The following is a 12713-nucleotide window of genomic DNA, read 5'->3' as shown; positions in this document are numbered from 1 at the left end:
TCCCATCTGGTGGTCCTGGACTGCCTTGCCTTCTGGGGGGAGAAGCACATCCAGTCCATGTGAATACGTGTCAGCAGAATGCCAGGATCTAGGAGCACCTGGCAGAGCACATGCAGGAGAAGCGTCATTCCTAAGACATGGTTCAGTGTTGCACCAAAGAAATCTCCAGCCAGGCCTGCTGACAGCAATTCTGGGTCCTAGGGCAGCACAGTCAATGGGCTCCCATGCACACACAAGCCGCGCCTGCGTGGACGCAATCCACCTGACATTTGGGCGGTGCTGGTGCCCAGCAAGCTGCTGGCTGTGCTGCTGGGCATGCTCTTCCGGCACAGCCAGGGTTTCCACATACCCACCCAGTAGGGTTGCCAACTGTCTAATTGCACAAACCCAAAGACCCTTGCCCCGCCCCTTCCCTGAGCCCACGCCCCTGCCTCCTGTTCACTCCATCCTTCCTCTCTCCGTTGCTCGCTCTCCCCCACCAGGGGCAGGGGGTTGAAGTGTCGGAGGAGTTGTAGGGTGCAGGCTCTGCGAGGGAATTTGGGTGCGGGAGGGGGTGCGGGCTCTGGGAGGGAGTTTGGGTGTGGGCTGTAGGTGGGGGCAGGAGTTTGGGGTGCAGGAGGGGGTCACGAGGTCAGCGCTTACTTCGGCTAGCTCCCGAAAGCGACTGGCACATCCCCTCTGGCAGCAGCTCCTAGGTGCGGGGCCCAGGGGGTCTCCGCGTGCTGCTGCCAGCAGGCACCACCCCCGCAGATCCCGTTGGCTGCAGTTCCCGGGGCAGAGGCAGCATGCAGAGAACCCCTCCCCAGGGGCCGCAAGGACATGCCAGCCGCTTCTGAGAGTGGTGCGGAGCAAGGGCGGGCAGGAAGCCTGCCTTAGCCCTGCTGCACTGCCGGCAGCAGCCGGGGGACCCCAGGCCCCTGGGCAAGTGTCTCCTTTGTCCCCCTCTCCCCCAATCAGCGGGCCTGTCTCCACAGTGCTACAAGAACACAAGGGACAAGAATTCAGGATACTGGGACCCCCTTTCACTCTCTCAAATGGCAGGCCCTGCCCACTCCACTCCTCCCACGTAGACAAGAACAGTTTCCACCTACACCTTTTTGTGAGCCCACCAGCATAGCCATGCGTTCACTCATCACTTTGGGTATGTTCTGCCACATGCCCATTGGTTTGAAATTTGCCCTGTGTTGTTTTAAATGGATACATTTTTTTATCATATACAACTCAGCTGAAAAATTTCACTGAGGTACAGCTCCCTCCACAAAATCAATTATTAATAAAATCTTTACAGAGTCACTGAATTCATTTCCTTAGTTAAAGCACATTCATTTTCTACCACTACACTCTGCCATCAAAGTAGGCGCACAACATATCCCTGACCCTGTGTCTCTGACCACTTGGGTCACCTTGTAAAGGCCCCCTGTCTGGCTGTTCATAAGATCCAGAAAGTCCCTCCACCTCCACTTCCCAGTCATCTGCTCTCACAGATGTTGTGCAGAACACACCAAGCACTTATCACAAAAGAAAGGCATTGCTCAGCAGTCTCTAGCTTTGTCAGTAGGTTTCTCCTCCTTCCCTTCAGTCTTCCGAATGACAACTCCACTACAGTTCTGCAGCTACTTGGGGTATAGCTATATAGCACCTTTCTCATGTCCAAGTGTAGAGAACAATGGTTCATTAGCAGGGATGCAGAGGGTAAGCTAAATATATTGGATAACAGGTAATTTTCAAAATAAAATTACCAAATAATTATCAAAAATCATAACTGGGAGAAAATTAATGTAATCATCAATTACTTGCTTCTCATATGTCGAGTTCAGGAAAATCAGACCAACAAATGTAATTATTTATTATGGTTATTAATCAGACTGCACTCAGGAAGTAACCGCATACAAATTTACCAAGGATTCTTTTTTCTATACTCGAAGGGATGTCCCAAAATAAACAATTGAAATTGACTTTAAATAAAGAAACACATATTTAAGTAAGCAAAAATAAGAGAAGGAACCAACAAGCAATTGAATTACAAGGATTATGCGAATGAGATTCACCAGGTTTAAAAAAAAAAAAGTAAATAAATTGGCTGATAAAATGTAGTAACTATTAAAACAACCTCTTAACTAAACTTGAAATTCTAAAACAGAAAAGAAATTAAAACAAGTTTGGTTAACTATATAGAATGGACTAGTGTTATAAAACTGAGTATAAAACTGAAACATCTATGGGCATTTAACTCAATGATATTCACTTAATTAAAATTCACTAGTAGCTAAGCATTATTAACAGAATTCAACAAGTAGACAAATATTATCAGATAACCAAATATTAACTCAATGACATAACTAGATTAAAACTAATTAATTTGATATTAAATCTTTTAAACTAAAAACATATTTGGACAAAACTAGATAAATTGGATAGGACAATCAAATTGAAAATAGTGTAAATTTTACAAAAGCTAGCAAAACAATGACTTTTTACTTCTGTATTAAGAAGGTAACTTTGTGAAGCTAAGCATCATTCTGAAGGCAAATTCAAATGTATATAATTATTATAGCTCAAAATTCAGCATTGCTTAGATATGTTTCTAGCTAGAAATGGTTGCAATGAAACATACAAAAGCTGGGGTACAAAAATCATAGGACTGGAAGGGACCTCCAGAGGTCTTCTAGCCCAGTCTCTTGCAACAGTGCAAACAGAGAAGATTAGCTCAGATTTTATGGAATTAATAGGCAATTTTATAAGTATGAAAGATCAGAAAGCAATTTGAGTAATCAACGTTTTCAAATTAAAGTTAATCAGGCAGGTTTAGGGAGTGTTCTTAGAGAGTTGATAGGCAGATAGTGTACTGCAGGGAGAGATTTTGGTGTTTGAGTTAATAGGTAGAAGATTGTTAAAGATAATTCCACAGAAAAACACTAACGTTCATATATAGAAAGAGAACTATCATAAAGTACCCTGCTTTTGGTATTTAAAGTAGACAAAGAAAATAGGAACTAGTTAAATTCATAAACCAAGATTGGAATGAGACTACTGTGTAGCGTGAGGTATTAACACATTATATTACTCTGTAGTTAAAAATACACAACACAACTGAAATTAGCATAAAAGTATTCTGAAGTTTAGAACACACACAAATAAAGATTGTAGTGAGATTCTGAAGTTAGAAGACAGCTTTCCTCACTCACACATACAAAATAATGATACAAGGGTGAGAGACCAAAGGACTTGCAAGTAATTGTCACTCACACCTGTAAAAACAGAACAGTCACAAGGGTTAAGTGTAAAATACAGGACAGAGTAGAACAGTGAACAACAAAGTTACAAGTTCTCAGTAGCAGTTACAGTTAGGAACTGAGATGAAAGCAAACAAAAAATAATCAATGAATTTCCATAAAGATATGATAACACAATAAGAACAGTTGAACTTTAGTTATGTCCTCATCAAATCAAAAAGATTTGAAGGGTAGCTCTATTAAGCAGTAAACTAAGTGAGGTGACATCACCATCACACACACAAGGTGTGAAGAATAACTCTGGCAGCTACAGCGGAAAGCATGCGGTTTAATCAGCACCAGCTCAGTTTTAGTCTATGCCTACACTACGGACCTTACAGCGGCCCAGCTGCACTGCTGTAAAGTCTCCTGTATAGACAGTCAATGCCGTCAGGAAAGAGCTTTCCTGCCAACATAATTAAACCACCCCCAACGAGCGGTGGTAGCTACGTCGGCGGGAGAGCGTCTCCACCAACATAGTGCTGTCCATACAAGCATGTCTGTCGGTGAGACTTATGTCGGTCAGGGGTGTGTTTTTTTCACACCCCTGACCCACAAAATTTTTGCTGACAAAAGTGCTAGTGTAGACAAAGGCTTAGTTACAATGTTGTCATTTTCAAATTCTATTAGCCCAGTTATGCTCTTGGGAGTATTTCCCCCAATCTTAAACTGCTTTAAGGCTTGATTTTTTTTAATCACTACTGATAGTGAAATTCTTTTCTTTTGCACCATTTGAAATTAGGAAATATTTTATAGTTGGATGTAAGTTGTTAGGTGCTCTTAACTGGAAAATACCAAAATCATATATAAACCTAAGAGCCCAAGAGTCTGGTTTTATGGAATAGAACTGAATTACAATGGGTTCTGTGTTCTAGGAAAACAATAATTATTCTCTCCAAGGCCAAATTCTGACTTCCTTTGAAGCACAGAAATTCCCTATAGAATTTTAGCAATAAGCATTGAAATCTTTCTGCACTTCCACTAGTAAGTGGAATTTCTCATCCTTCGTTCCATTGTTCAATGTGCAGTCTTCTTCTTCATGGTGGAAGTTAGGATAATGTCAACGTAAGGAGTCATTAGAGCAAAGGAACTGGAGACAAGGTTACCACCTGACAGGTGGGTGTCCTCACCACAAGACTATTGAGTTAGTCTCACTCTCTCTCTCTGGCCCAGTGACTAAGTATTTATATACAGTGGAACTGTTTTACTGGGATAGACTGAGTCCCACAGCCAGACTAGCTCTGTGGCTAGGGTACTCCTCTGAGAGTTGGCAGATCCATGTTCAAATTCAGGTGGAGGGGGGACTTGAACTAAGGGTCTTCCACATCTGTGCTAAAGGTTGCGAAGAAGGTTGTCTTTCTCCTCCTCAATCCCCCGTTGTCTTGTGCTGAGTTACATGGCCTCTGAACATGCCTAACAGAACATGACCCATCATGAATTGCAAGACCAAAGAGGAGCCTATCTCTGAGAGAGGGATGGGGCTTAGACCACACCACTTTCATTGGCATGTCCCATTGGCTAGCTTTGGTGGCTCCCCACCTGCTGGCCTTTATGAATCACAATCTAAAATGCCTCTCTCACCCCATTCATTTTCTATGGAGTCTAGGCTGCTAACTCAGGCTTTGTGGATCCCAGTGTCGTTCCTGTGATTTTCTAGGTGCCTAAAAATTAGGCGTTGCAATCCTCAGTGTCACAGCGCCTCAGTCCCTTGGAGCATCCAGGTCTAAAACACTATCAAGTATAAATTAGAAGTTACATTCTATCAGATGAAGCTGGTTCTAGGTGGGGGTAGTCAATAGGACCGCCAGAAACTTTTGAATGGGCCCCCAAATCTTTTTATTTACTTATGATTATCATTATTGTTGTTTTTTATTATTTTCTCTGAAGCCTGAACCTTGACTATACCTTGACCAAGAAATGTGGACCTTGACAAAAATAATTGACTACCCCTGTGATAACATCAAAAGTAAAACTGGGAGATGAAGGAGGATGTTCACAGTTTCTTGATAAGTCATAATCAAATGCTGTCACAATGTGCAAATCTTATCTCAGCCTCTTGCTCTTCATGGCTCTGTCCCAGGAAGATGATTTCATTTTCTGCTTTAATAAACATTTCATATCCTAGTTACATGGCCACTCCAGCCTGGCCTGACTCTTTAAGATTCATGGGAATTGGAAAAGGTGTCGTTCACTTGGCCCAATCCTAGCCAGGACATTTCTAGGGTGTGTGTCCTATGTGGATTCTCTTATGTGTACTGAGGTTTGAGCTGTGCCGGAAGTCTTTCCCACAGTCAGTGCACTTATAGGGTTTCTCACCACTGTGGAGTCTCTTATGTGACAGAAGGTGTGAGCTGCTTCTAAAGCTTTTCCCACACTCATTGCATGTGTAAGGTCTCTCACCTGTGTGAGATCTCTGGTGATTAGAAAGGGCTGAGTTGTTATAGAAACTTTTCCCACAGTGAAGACACTTGTAGGGTCTCTCTCCACTGTGGATTCTTTGATGTTCAGAAAGGGCTGAGCTTGCACGGAAGCTTTTTCCACATTCGGAGCACTTAAAGGGTTTCTCCCCTGTGTGGATCCTCTGGTGAGTAGTAAGGGTTGACCTGCGAGTGAAGCTGTTCCCACATTCAGGGCAGTTATACGGTTTCTCTCCTGTGTGGGTTGTATGATGTGATCGAAGGTGTGAGAGGCAACTAAAGCTTTTCCCACACTCATTGCATTTGTAGGGTCTCTCCCCTGTATGGGTTCTCTGATGATCATTGAGTTCTACACTGTAACTGAAGCTTTTCCCACAGTCCGGGCAGCTATAGGGTTTCTCTCCTGTGTGAATTCTCTGATGCTTAATAAGCGACGAACTTTGACTGAAGCTTTTCCCACACTCATTGCATTGGTAGGGTCTCTCTCCTGTATGGGTTCTCTGATGTGATAGAAGGTTTGAGCTCTGAATGAAGCTTTTCCCGCAAGTAGGGCATTCATAGGGTTTCTCCCCCGTGTGGGTTCTCTGATGTGATAGAAGATTTGAGCTCACACGGAAGCTTTTCCCACACTCACTGCATTCATAAGGTTTCTCTCCTGTGTGGATTCTTTGATGCTGAATAAGGGTTGAGCTCCGACTGAAGCTCTTCCCACAGTCAAGGCAGTTATAGGTCTTCTTTCGTTCGTGGACTGTACGATGTGTAATTAGGGCTGAGCTCTGTTTGAATCTTTTCCCACAGTCCAGGCACGTGTAGGGTCTCTCTCCTGTATGGGTTCTCTGGTGTCTAGTAAGTTGTGATCTGCACCGGAAACTTTTTCTACAGTCACCGCATGTGTAGGGTGTCTTACCAGTGGGGATTCTCTGTTGAACCATGTCTTTGTTTTTCTTAACCCATATTTTCTGGTCAGAGGATTTACACTGTCTCTGCCCCAGCTGGTTTTCTTGCATGCAAAAGTCAGTGCAGGCCAGAGGGGCAGCATCTCCATGCTCAGGAATCTGGGAAGCCTCCCCTTCAGATCTTCCTGATGTCCTGTGTGGTTCCAATTGCTCAGGATATTCCTGATTCTCCTTCTTGTTCTCATTCACCATCCTATCACCTGCTGTGACAAAGAGAATCCAGATACGAGTCATTCCCTGTGCCGGGGGGGAAGGGAACCTCAGAAAGGGGAACAGTAAAGGGCAGAACAAACCAAAATAACTGCGGGGGAGACTGAAATAGCAGCAGCTGAACCCTACCCACCCCCAAACCCTGCCCCAGAGGAGAGAGAGGAGGGGACCTATCCTTCAAATATAGATGAAGGCAGGGGCTGAAGGGCCAGACAGGCTTGATGAAAATGTCTAAGGGACATCTGCCATGAGGATACAATAATTGGTTTCTGAATCAGTGTAGCTGATTCCTCACCTGTATAGGCATCTCTCCGGATCTCCCATTCCTGGAGACTGGGGACCCACAGTTTTTCCTCTCGTTCCAGCCAGGAGGTCACACTGGGTTTGGAAACTGGAAATCCTGCATCCGGGGGAGGACAAGGAAATAAGTGCTGATCTTGTTCATTAAGGTGAGTGCTGTTACTACTTCCAGATCCAGGAGCTGAATAAGCAACCCAGAAAGGCTCCTTCCTCTCCCCACCCCCACGTCATAGGAATTGGGCTATAAATCAGTCAGACCCCTTGACACGCTGGTCTAGACCAAGGGTTCATCCACTCTGCCTAGGGAATTGCCATAACATATTTCTCTAGGGAACTGAGCAGAATTGTTTTGCTCTCAAGACATATGGGGTACAATCAAGTCTCCATCCCTGCCAAATATACCACCCTCTCCCAACACACACAAGTCGCTCCCTAACACAAGCCAGATCTGGAAGATACCTTGTGAGCTTATTGGGCTGGGGACTGTGTCTCATTATGTCTAAGGCTATGATTTTGTCATGGAGGTCATGGAAGTCACGGAATCTGTGACTTTCAGAGACCTCCATGACTTCAGCCCGCAGTGGCTCGGAGCTGCGGGGTCCCCCCACTGCCCGTGGTGGCTCAGATCCAGGTGGCCACTGCGGGTGGGGGAGATCCAAGCTGCCATGGGTGGTGGGGGAACCCCACAGTTCACAGCCATCGCAGGCAGTGGGGGCCCTTGGAGCTCTGTGCCACCGTGGGTGACGGGGGCCCCCACGGAGCTCCGAGCCGTGAGTGGCGGGGGGACCCTGGAGCTCCAAGCTGTCAGGAACAGTGCAGGCCCCCAAAGCTGTCCAGCCACCGTGGGCAGTGGGGGATTCCAGAGCCCCAGCAGCGATGGGTGCTGGAGCCTTCTCCCTCCCCATTTTGTCACAGATATTTTTAGTAAAATCATGGACAGGTCTCCAGCTTCCATGAATTCTTCTTTATTGCCCATAACTTATACTAAAAATATCCATGACAAAATCTTAGCCTTACTCATAGCTCATGTTTTCTGAAACTTTTATCATTTTTGTTGCTCTCCTCTGGACTCCCTTTAATTTGTCCACTTCTTACTTAAAATGTGGCACCCAGGACTGGAAACAGTCCTCCAGCTGAGACTTCCCCACTGCTGAGTAGATCAGGACAGTTACCTCCTGGGTCTTACATATGACACTCCTGTTGATACACCTCAGGATATTAGCCTTTTTCACAACTACATCACATTTTTGACTCGTATTCAATTTGTGATCCACTATAACTCAGAGTTCCTTCTCAGCAGTAGTACTGTACCACAGTTCCCTAGTTCACTTATGAGAATGTCATATAGGACTGTTTCAAAAGCTTTACTAAAATTAAGATAAATCATGTCTAGTGCTTCCTCCCACCCACTCGGCCAGTAACCCTGTCAAAGAAGGATATTATGTTAGTTTGGCAAGATTTGTTTTTGACAAATACATGGTGGCTACTATTTATTATCTCATTATCCTCTAGGTGCTTACAAATTGACTGTTATAATTTGGTTCAGTATCTTTCCAGGTATCAAAGTTAGGTTGACTCATCTATAATTCCCAAGGTCCTCTTTGTTCCCCTTTTAAAGATAGGTACCATGTTTGCCCTGCTCCAGTCCTCTAGGACCTCACTCACCTCAATAAGTTCTGAAAGGAAATTGCTGCTGCATTCAAGATTGCTTCATCTAGTTGGTTAAGTACCTGGGGGTGAATTTTGTCAGGCCCTGACAACTTGAATAAATCTAACAGAATGTTTTTTAACCTGTTCTTTTCCTATTCTGGCTTGTGTGCCTTCCTTCTTAATAGCAGATGTGGTAAACATCTGGTCACAATTAACTTTTTTAGCCAAGACTGAAGCAAAATATGTTGTACTTTATTAGCTCTCCTTCCCCGCCAAGTAGAGAACAAACATTTTCCTTCATCTTTCTCTAGTTCCTAATGTATTTAAAGAACCTCTTATTGCCTTTTACATCCTTTGCTATGTGCAACACGTTTGGTGCCCTAGCCTTTCCAGTCGTGTCCCTACATGCTTCTACTACTCGCTCATATCCATCCTTTGCAATCTCTCCAGATATCCACTTTGGTGGGATTCCCTTTCAATTTTCAGGTTATTGAAAAATCTCCTGATGCAGCCATATTGGCCGCTGACTATTTTTCCTACCATTTCTTCACATCAGGATAGTTTGCTGCTGTGCCTTAAATATTGTCTCTTTGAGAAAGTATCAGCTCTCTTGAAGTCCTTTTTTGCTTAGATTTTCTTCCCAGGGAACCATACCTACTAATTCTCTAAGTCTGCTTTTTTGAAGTCCATTGTCCTTGTTCTGCTGATCTCAAGTCATACCTTTCCTAGATGCAAGAGAGGTTCCATCCTAACAAATTCAACTACTGCATCCCCATAATCTCCCAGGTGCCCAGTCAAGCAAATCTCTTAAATTTAGTGCTCGAGTTCCATTGACTTTCATGAAATTAAGCACCTGTATAGGTGCTTGGTGACTAGTGATGGTTTGCTGAATTGGGCCTTGAGACCAGAGACAAGACTGACTGGCTTTCCAACTAATGTACAGATCTGCAAACATATGTTTTTAGCTGTACAGGCTAGACAGGAATATTATGAACATCTAGTCTGACTTCCTGTGTCAAACACAGGCCAGAGAACCTCATCCAAAGATTGCTCCATCAATCCCATATCTTGTGGTTGAGCTAGACTATATTTATTAGAAAGAGACATCCAAATGATGAAGACTCCACCACACTCTTGTGTAATGTACTCCATTGACTATGACTGGCCTGAATTCACCCATCTTCAGCTTCTACTCATTGAATCACATTCTGACTTTGGCTGCTAGATTAAGGAGCCCTCTGGTATCAGAAATCTTCTCTTCATGTAGGCACCTATGTATTCAAAACATCTCTTCTGGATGAACTTAAGAGACTGAGCTCTGTAAGTCTCTCAAGTCTTGTCTACACGACGGCTTAAGCTGATGTAAGTTACATTGCTCAGGGGTGTGAAAAACCCAGCCCGCTGAGCAATGTAACTTACAATCAACCTAATGCAGTGTCTATGCTCTCCTGCCGACATAGCTTCCACCTCTCATTGAGGAGAAGTAATTATGTCAACAGGAGAGCATTGATCGCAGGGGTACTGATTTAGCACGGTAGTGAAGCAAAGCTCTTATTCAAAGGCAGATTTTCCAGACCTCAGCTCATTCTTGTGGGACCAGAGAGGTTAAAACTGTGAGTTTCAAAGTGGCCAGACAACTCAGTTAGCAGGGGCTGGATGTCTAACTCCCTTGGGTATCTTTGAAAGTCACAGCCTCAGAGACTTACAAGAGCTTCAAGTGTGTAGTAGTGCATGAAACTGAACCTAAGTCTTCTGATTCCAAGTGCAGTGCCTGAAACACAAGACCCCTCTTCACATTTTTCTACTCTAGTGATGTTCCACAAATAGTACACCCAGATATTAAATTACCGGTACTTCATAAGCCCTCAGTCAGCGCAGAGCCCAATGACTCTCACTGAGAGAAATCATAATTTCACAGAAATCAACCCCCGCCAGGAACAAACACCAGGAACAACAGCCTCTTTGCAAGAATTCAGCACACTGGCAAAAGAAAGAAGCACTAGCAGAAACTGGCCACAGCCCCATGACACTGGTCCTTGCCCTTCCTGACTAGTAGAAGAGTGAAGTACACCTTGGTACCTCCTGCTAAAACAACTGGTTGAGGCGGAACGTGGGCAAGATGCAGATAAAGCTCATTTGAAAATCTGGCCACTTAGGCAAAGCTGAGTCATGACTTGAGACACTTGTCCAGCTCTGAGGTCACAAAGTGCTCAGAGGCCCAAGAGGTCGGAAGTAAACTCAGGAAGGGTGAAGAGAGAGTGAGTTTGTCTCACTTGAAAACCTTGGTTATGGAAGGGTAGCACCATTGTTGTATCCCTGACTCTGCTGTCCTGTGTGAGGGCATGTGGAAGTGACGGTCTTTCACACACAGGAGCTGGGGACTATACAGACTGACTCCTGAAGCATGGGCGGGGGGAAATCATTGAAGAACCCTGCACAGAAGACAACCCAGCTTCTTCTCAGCCCCCCTCCCGCAGCTTCTAATACCAGAGAGGACAGGAATCCTTACCCAGCAAGGTCACAGTCTCATAATTCTCCTGCATCACATCCCTGTAGAGGGCTCTCTGACCCGGGTCCAGCAGAGCCCATTCCTCCTCGGAGAAATACACAGCCACCTCCTCAAAGGTCACTGGCTCCACTGCAGCCATTTCCCTTCCTTGTCTTTCCATGGATTGGATGACCTGGAGCAAAATGTGGATGTTATTCTGCAACCTGCCAGGGCAAGAATAGACTCATAGACTTTAAGGTCAGAAGGTACCATTATGATCTTCTAGTCTGACCTCCTGCACAACGCAGGCCACAGCATCTCACCCACCCACTCCTGTAACAAACCCCTGACCTATGTCTGAGCTACTGAAGTCCTCAACTTGTGGTTTAAAGACTTCAAGGTGCAGCGAATCCTCCAGCAAGTGTGACTGGGGAGGTTTTCAGAAGGGATTTAGTCCATTTCAAACCCTGACTTCCCCCAGACTTTCTCTACCATTCTAGGGGAATGCTAAATTAGTGGCCTACATTTGGATTTAGGTGTCTAAATTATGCTCCTGTATTTAAAGATCCCATCCTTCATCACTTTATTTATAACACAGACCCATCTCCTCCTCCAGGGGACCACTCAGAAGTTTGTGGAATGAGATCCTAAAATTTATAGAACTTAAGGCCTGACAGGACCACTTGATCATCTAGTCTGACTTTCGGTATGTCAGAGACCATGAATTGTTACCCAGTTAATCTTGCATCTCCCGAAAGACCTATGTTTGGCCAAAACATATTTTCTAGAAGTTATCCAGTGTTGATTTGAAGACATCAAGAGAATCTACCACTTCTTTGGTAATTTGTTCCAGTGGTTAATCACCTTCACTATTAAAATTTATGCTTAATTTCTAATTGGATTTATCTGGCTTCAGCGTCCAGATACCAGCTTATGTTAGGCCTTTATCCACTAGAGTAAAAAGCCCTTTATTACCACTATTTTCTGTCCCTGAAGGTACTCATACAGTGTAATCAAGTCACCTCCCAGTCTTCCAATATATTTATTTTTTATGATAAACTAAACATTGAGCTCTTGATGTTTCTCAATGTAAGGATTTTTTCCCCACCCATGAATCACATTTGTGGCTGTTTCCTACATTCTCTAAAAAGTCTCCAGCAAAAGAGATTTTGCCAGACTAGAGAGAGAACTGTGTCTGACATAGGAATTCCTTCTTTGTCAATGTAAAATGTCTAGTCCAAATTCTTAAAGCACTAGAACTGATTAAAAAGAAACAATCCTTTTTGTAATGGTAAAATTGTAACTTGCTCTTGTTCCCATTCCCTTTTCATTAACAGACTAATTGGCTTCTTATCAGACTTTCCAAAATAAATTTACAGAGGACAGAAACTATAAAGATAAACATAGCAATTGCCAGACT

The 12713-nt window shown here is 44.1% G+C and overlaps 1 pseudogene; it reads right to left on the bottom strand.

Annotated features, from left to right (window-relative positions):
- LOC135887580 (zinc finger protein 420-like) overlaps window positions 1-11453 on the bottom strand; it is a 411396-nt pseudogene extending 399943 nt beyond the window's left edge.
- Window positions 11454-12713: the final 1260 nt, after the last annotated feature.

This window comes from Emys orbicularis, chromosome 13 (assembly GCF_028017835.1).
Source record: "Emys orbicularis isolate rEmyOrb1 chromosome 13, rEmyOrb1.hap1, whole genome shotgun sequence".
NCBI lineage: Eukaryota > Metazoa > Chordata > Testudines > Emydidae > Emys > Emys orbicularis.
The sequence above is the reverse complement of the archived record's forward strand: the minus strand, read 5'-3'. Positions and strand labels throughout refer to the sequence as shown.